Genomic DNA, 6,414 nt, shown 5'->3' on the forward strand with positions numbered 1-6,414 from the left:
CGGAGAGTCTGAGGCGATTAAATCCGCATAGGACAGCATGTTTACAAATAATAGCCTCCTCTCGTAGGCTGGCAGTGAGGAAAAGGGGTCTGGCGCAGAAAAAACTAACACTGACGTTTAGAACGAAGGCAACCTGACGCTGGTCGGCTCTGAATCTAAAGAAATCATGCACTGAGACCTGTACATTTGTGTAGAAACCTTGGCGGCACTCTCATTAAGACCCGAACAAAACCTCATGTACAGCCGTAATCAAAAGCATTCCGGCGACTACAGTGGAGACCCGCCCCCTCCCCCTGTCAGCGGGCACTTCATGCGGTCGCGCACCTTCGTATTCCGTCCTGTTTAAGATGCATTAAAAGCAAAAATCAATAAAACCCAAGGAGTCCAACAGAAAGTTTTCTTAACCTACAGCTTTATCTCTCAGGGTACCGTTGAAGACTAAACGATATTGGAAAGTGGGCACATGGGTATTCGTCACCCTGAATACATTTAGGACTTCGGGGGTGTCATGAGCTCCTCATTACACGGCTGAATAGCAAACCGTGTGATCTGAGGACTTTTTACCGGGGGTGTAGCGCTACTGCACAAACTTGTCTAGGGGGCACAAATGGCGTACCATTGATTGCGCTGACGTGATGTACAAGTCACCTCGAGCTCGAAAAAATATGCTATTCAGCATGTGCTTCCAAACGGGCCACGATTTACTTCTCGGGTCCCAAAAAGCTACCAGACCCTGCACGTAGCGACAGATGACCTCACTCTGTACCCTATCATTTGAGAGCTTTAGATAGGCGGGTGGACATCTATGCTTCATCCTTTTCGGAGGTCCCCCCAAAAAGAATATGGCGTCTTCTTGCTTTACAAGAGTTTCAGGGGAATTTACAGGTATACCGGCTAGTGATATAACATCTGCGTTCCGACAGGTCCTCTATCTCGCGCACATGAGATCTCCTGGTGCCAGCTACAAACGCATGCCTTCCCAAATACTGGAGTTGTCTCCCATATCTTCCCCACCATCTACTCTCCCAACTGCATTCTGTGGTGGGCACGCTACCGTATCCCACATCATAAGGATGACGGGCGCCAACAGTCCATTTATGTCATAATGAGCACCTCTTTCCATTCTCTTGTCTTCTAAACACCACGTCATGTGGGCCTGCCGTATCACCACCCGCCCCTTGATTACTACCAAGGAGCAATGGGAGACCACGCTCGGCAGCTCAGAGACCAGGTTCGTCCAACGGGCTGACTGGGTCGCCGAGGCGCATAAGCTCTTGGCCATCAGGCGGGGTTGACCCTCTGCGTTATGAGGGGCTCCGCCTCCTCCACTCAGCTAATAAAGTTTATTGTCTGTCTGTATACACGCTGCTCGGTTAATGGCCAAAGTCAGCCGCGCTTCAAGGGCGAAGCAAGGTTACTCACGAGTCCCTTTCCTCATCGTTTCCTGTTGATGTGGAAGACTTGAAACGAAGCTGCAATGTCACCTGCTCTTCTTGCTCGTCTTCTTTTGCGGCATTAAAAGACACGCGCTAAACGTAGAGGACAATGTAAGAAAAAAAAAAGCAAAATGGATTTGTGGGTATAGACGGTTGATGATGATGATGATGTCCTCGGGCTGAATGGCACATACCCACGGCGGGGGATTGGCCAGGGTGCGTAGCGGATACAAACGCACTCATGTACAGGGAACGGAGTATATTTAAGTCTAAAATTTTGGTACGCAGAGCTAGAATTTGTACAAAACAAAAAATACGGAGAAAGAAAAGTTGTGAATTCACATTCTAGCAGAGGAATCTACCAGATGAAATTATATAATCGTGAATAGAATCGAACACTGGTTTCAGGGCATATCCCTTGGCGCTTGCCCCGAAGGATAAGAGAATCGGAATAGATAGAGGAAGCCCAAGCCGAGCGAGGGGGATCTCCAAGTAAATTCTACGGAGAGCAGCGAGCCGCCGGCAGGAGAGGAACAAATGTTCTATAGACTCAATTTCGCCACAAGACTCACAAAGGTTGGATATCGAAAGCCCCGATCGGCATAAATAAAGATTTAGCCGCGGTATCCTGCAGCGCAAAAGGGTCATGAGTGTCCTCACTCTTTTTCATTCCAGCTATTGAGACAAGCTGCCTTTAGCGTTGTTGTGAATTAAAACGACGATGTATAAATATATTGCAGTTTTTTCGTGTCTACGTCACAGCCCCCGTTCGGCTGTTGAAACCAAAACCGAAAAAGCAAGACACAGAAATTAGGTTATAAATTATTTAGTCGCTGTAGGTGATAGAACGTGATAATTGATGTATACTAATGCTTTACGCTTCATTACAAAGAAGAAAACAAGCACCTAAAGGTTCGGCGTCTATACTCCTTTAGACACTGAATTTTTGGGAGCGCTTTTGGAGGACATGGATACTGACACCAAAAAGGTTAAGACTCCGGAAGCCTTTGAGGGAATTTAACCGCGTTAATGGCATCTATAAGAACCGAGGACGGGTCTCACAAAGCGGTGGAGAAGGCAGAAGCTAAAAGGAAACTAAAGAAAAGAAGAGCAGAACTTACGGAGCACGCGGAGAAGTATACCTCGAATTTGGCTAACTGTGCAAAACCTCTGCGACTCTTTCAATGAAAGACGTAACCTCAAAATAACGTGATTCATATTGAGATGCCTGATGAAGCCAGTAAAGGGCAAAATAGAACATAAAGCAATTCTGCTGAAGGCCATACACAATTTCAAGTGGAATGAAAGGGCGCTAATTGAAGAACTTAACAGGAGATATACACAATCGGAGGTTGTCGGTCTGGAAATGGAATACTGCACGGGCGAACAGAATGAGGGAATGGGCAAGGAGATCGCATCCTGGGAGATACGAGCCGCACTCGTGGACACGAGGGGGGATACTTGCCCTGGGGGAGATCGGGTAACCACCAAAATGCTAGCTAACTTGGACGACAACTCGTTGGAGGCTATCACGGACTTCTTTAACAACTGTTGGTAGGAAGGAAAAATTGCAGGGGAATGGAAAACGGCAGAAGTGTTGTTTATTCCAAACCCGATAAAGATATGAGTATCGAGAATTTCAATTCAAAATCGCTAACGTCGTTTACCGGTGAGTTCATGGAAAAAGTAATGTATCAAATAATTTACGCACATTCAGGTAAGGGTGGTCTCTTCCCAAACACGATGTTTGGGTTCAGACCAAACCTTTCGACTCAAGACGTATATTGACACCTAAAAGAAGAAATAAATGACAAACTTAGAGTCTTAGCATTAGATTTCAAAGGTGGTTTTGATTATGTGGAACATTTTACCACACTAAAAATTACAGGAATGCAGTTGTGGTGTAAGGACCTATAATTAAAGAAGAGAGTCTCTCTCGAACCCAAGAGTTAGGCTCAATGTCGGAGAAGTCAAGTTAGAGTACACGAGATTGGTATGAAGGGCATGATAGCCATAGTTGGTATGATTGGTATGATAGCCATAGTTGCTTATGCGCCATAAAACCCCATATAACTGAAGGGCCATACCGCAGGGACCAGCGCTATCCCCTTTTGTAGGGTTCGGCACGCTGCCGCCTCTTTTTGTACATGTGTTACGAACATTCCGCGAGAGGAGAGTGGACTAGGCTGCGCGCCCCGTTTTGTTTCGTTTTGTTTGTTTTGTTTTAGTGCGTGCCGTTGGAAGGGGAGGAGCGGCTCGAACGCCCATGCTCTTCGGTTGGTCTCCCCGTTCGTTCTTGCGTTTTCCCTTGCCACTCCAGATGGCGGGGCTCTCTGCCGACATCGACCTTGGGCTCCTGTCCCCCATCTTCCCGGAATCCTGCCTCCCGGGGGGAGAAGCCGCCGGCCATAAACAAGCGAGAACGATCTCGGTTTCGTCGCGTTACGCGACGGGCGGTATACTAGGCCAGCACGGTTAGGAGCTGAAAGTGTCCGTTGGCCCCACACGTCTGGCGCGCCTCCGGTCCACTTGGCGGAGGATTGCGCAGCCACGTAGGGAGGAATTTCGGGGTGAGGGAAAAACCCTGACATCAGTTCTGAGCTTTCCTATTCGTTAAAACTGATGTCAGGCAGGAAGCTGTAACACAGTTCAAATTTGGCGTGTGGAAAGGGGCGCGGGATCGGGGTGAACTCGTGAAGAGACCCGCGCCCGAGGGCTTTTGGCTCTAGCTACTCGTAGCTGTCAGGCGCTCGGTCGGGCCGAGCGCGGAGTAGCGGCCGTTGAGAGCTGGTGCAAGGCGCGCCAGTTCGACTGTTGGGACGTGGTGTCCCTCGCCTCTGTGCAGGCGGTCGGCTAGGCCGGCCGCAGATAGTTTGGCCGTACTGAATCTTGTATCCATCTGTAAATAGCCTGTATAAAATTCATCGTTTCTCTCTGAATCGCTTCGCCTGGAAGTCACTTCATCGAGAAGCCCTTCAAGCGGTGCATCCAGTTGCTGGAAACCACCGGACCAACACCACCGGCACAACTTTACTCCTTTGCTCTTCAACATTGTCCTATTAGGACTACCGAATAGGCTGGACAGTATACAGGGAGGCAAGCCCGAGCTGTATGCTGACGACATTACGATTTGGACCTCCGGACGGTCATTTAGGCGCATGCAGGAGAAAATACAATGTGCAGCGGATACCGTGCATGAAAGCGCTAATAGTTGTGGACACCGATGCGCTCCCAACAACTCAGAATTACTTAGGATGTTCGGATGACAACAATGCCAGCAATGCAAAACAACGCTAAACCAGGTAAGTCAAATGCTAAAGCACGATATTCCGCGCTTTTCCATGCTGTACCATTTGCTGTTTTTTTTTGCTTTCACTTGAGATTGCTTGTTACAGCATAGAAGCAGTGCCAAAGCCTCAATAAATCACTTGTAAGTCAGCGTCCGGTCTGTTTCTTTTTTTTTCTCGTCCACGCCTTTGCGTGGTTCTTATAATGTTCAACCAACTCGCCCAAGCTTCTAATTTGTTCCAAACCTAAAAAGCCGAATATATAAACGTGTCAGAAAGGCAGATAGGGCATCCTGTTCTTGGACTAAGACACTGTCACTAGTCGCCCGTTCTCTCCAGTTATGAGAAGAGCCTAATTCAGAAGCTAATAGAGACGTCTTAGGACGCAGAGAAAATGAAACCATGCAGGGAAAACGTAGACAAACCTTTACTGAACATTTTGGCAGTACATTTACACAAAACAACATGTGAAGCAAAAAACGATGTTGGCGACTGAAAACCCGAAATAATGGTCACTAGTCGCTATATATTCATAAGGCAATGAAGAACAGTTTGAACGGTGTGGTGACAGCGTGTGTGATACGATGTGTGCTTGGGCGTGTTTGCTTAAGTGTATGCATTAAGCAGTGAGATTTGACATTTTTCGAAGCGCTAAAACAACAAGGACGCAGAGGGAACAGACAGGGACGAGCACTACTAAAAATGTCAAAACTTCACCAACTAGCCCGATCCGCTACCCTTCTGAAGCAGTGAGCACCGCACGTACTGTATACTGTATATAGTCAATCACTACCGAGACTCTCACCGCAAGTACCTGACCCCCCTCAAGGGGCTGGGAAAAGCAGGTGAGCGTCTTCTGATAAGACTTTTTACAGATACATTGCTGTGCCCGGCAGTCATGAAACACTTCGACCCCTCCTTTTCTGGCCTCTGCCCATACTGTACGGAGGTGTCTGACACCTATCATATGATGTGGGCATGCCAGAAAAATCCTCCCCTCACCCCCCACCCCAACCCAACCCGAGAGGACTGGGAGGCGGCCCTTCTCGGCTGCCACGACCTTCCGGCCCAACAGGCGATGGTCCGGCGTGCCCGAGCAGCGGTAGAGTCAAATGGGGTCCCGGAATAGGAACCCCACCTGGTATTGTGAGGGGGGTGGCGCACAAGGGGCCACCTCCCAAAGTACCTCTCTATGTGTAACTTGCAATAAATGCTTTTCACCACCACCACCACCACCGCACGTGTACTGTCGCGATCACAATATTGCGGGACGTCGGAAAGCGTGGCAGAACTGCGTTCTGCGCCATCTAACGGCGCACTCCCGCTCGTTCTTTCTGCTCGGGCATGTCTGTAGCCTCACTACTACCTTACGCGCGGCGCATGAAGATCGGAACGAGCGCCAGGTGCCGCTGGCGCTGCGATGGGTGAAGCAGATAGTTGCCGGTTTCGCGGAGGATCGACTCCGGGGAAAGGGGAGAGGACTTTCAATGACGAGTAGTTTGTTTTTCAGGAGAGTGCTTGGTATACCAAAATTCTTAGCGACAAGAAGTTGGTCGTCCCGGCATTCAGCCTTGAGGCGTGTTCGTTCAGCGCGCATACACTCGCACAACAAAAACAGAGAAAACATAAATGCTCGCTCCCTCTCCCCTATCAAGAGTCGCTGCACCGTGATAGCGACACGCTATCTTTAT

This window comes from Amblyomma mixtum, chromosome 8, assembly GCF_055824585.1.
Source record: "Amblyomma mixtum isolate Tamu chromosome 8, ASM5582458v1, whole genome shotgun sequence".
Taxonomy (NCBI): domain Eukaryota; kingdom Metazoa; phylum Arthropoda; class Arachnida; order Ixodida; family Ixodidae; genus Amblyomma; species Amblyomma mixtum.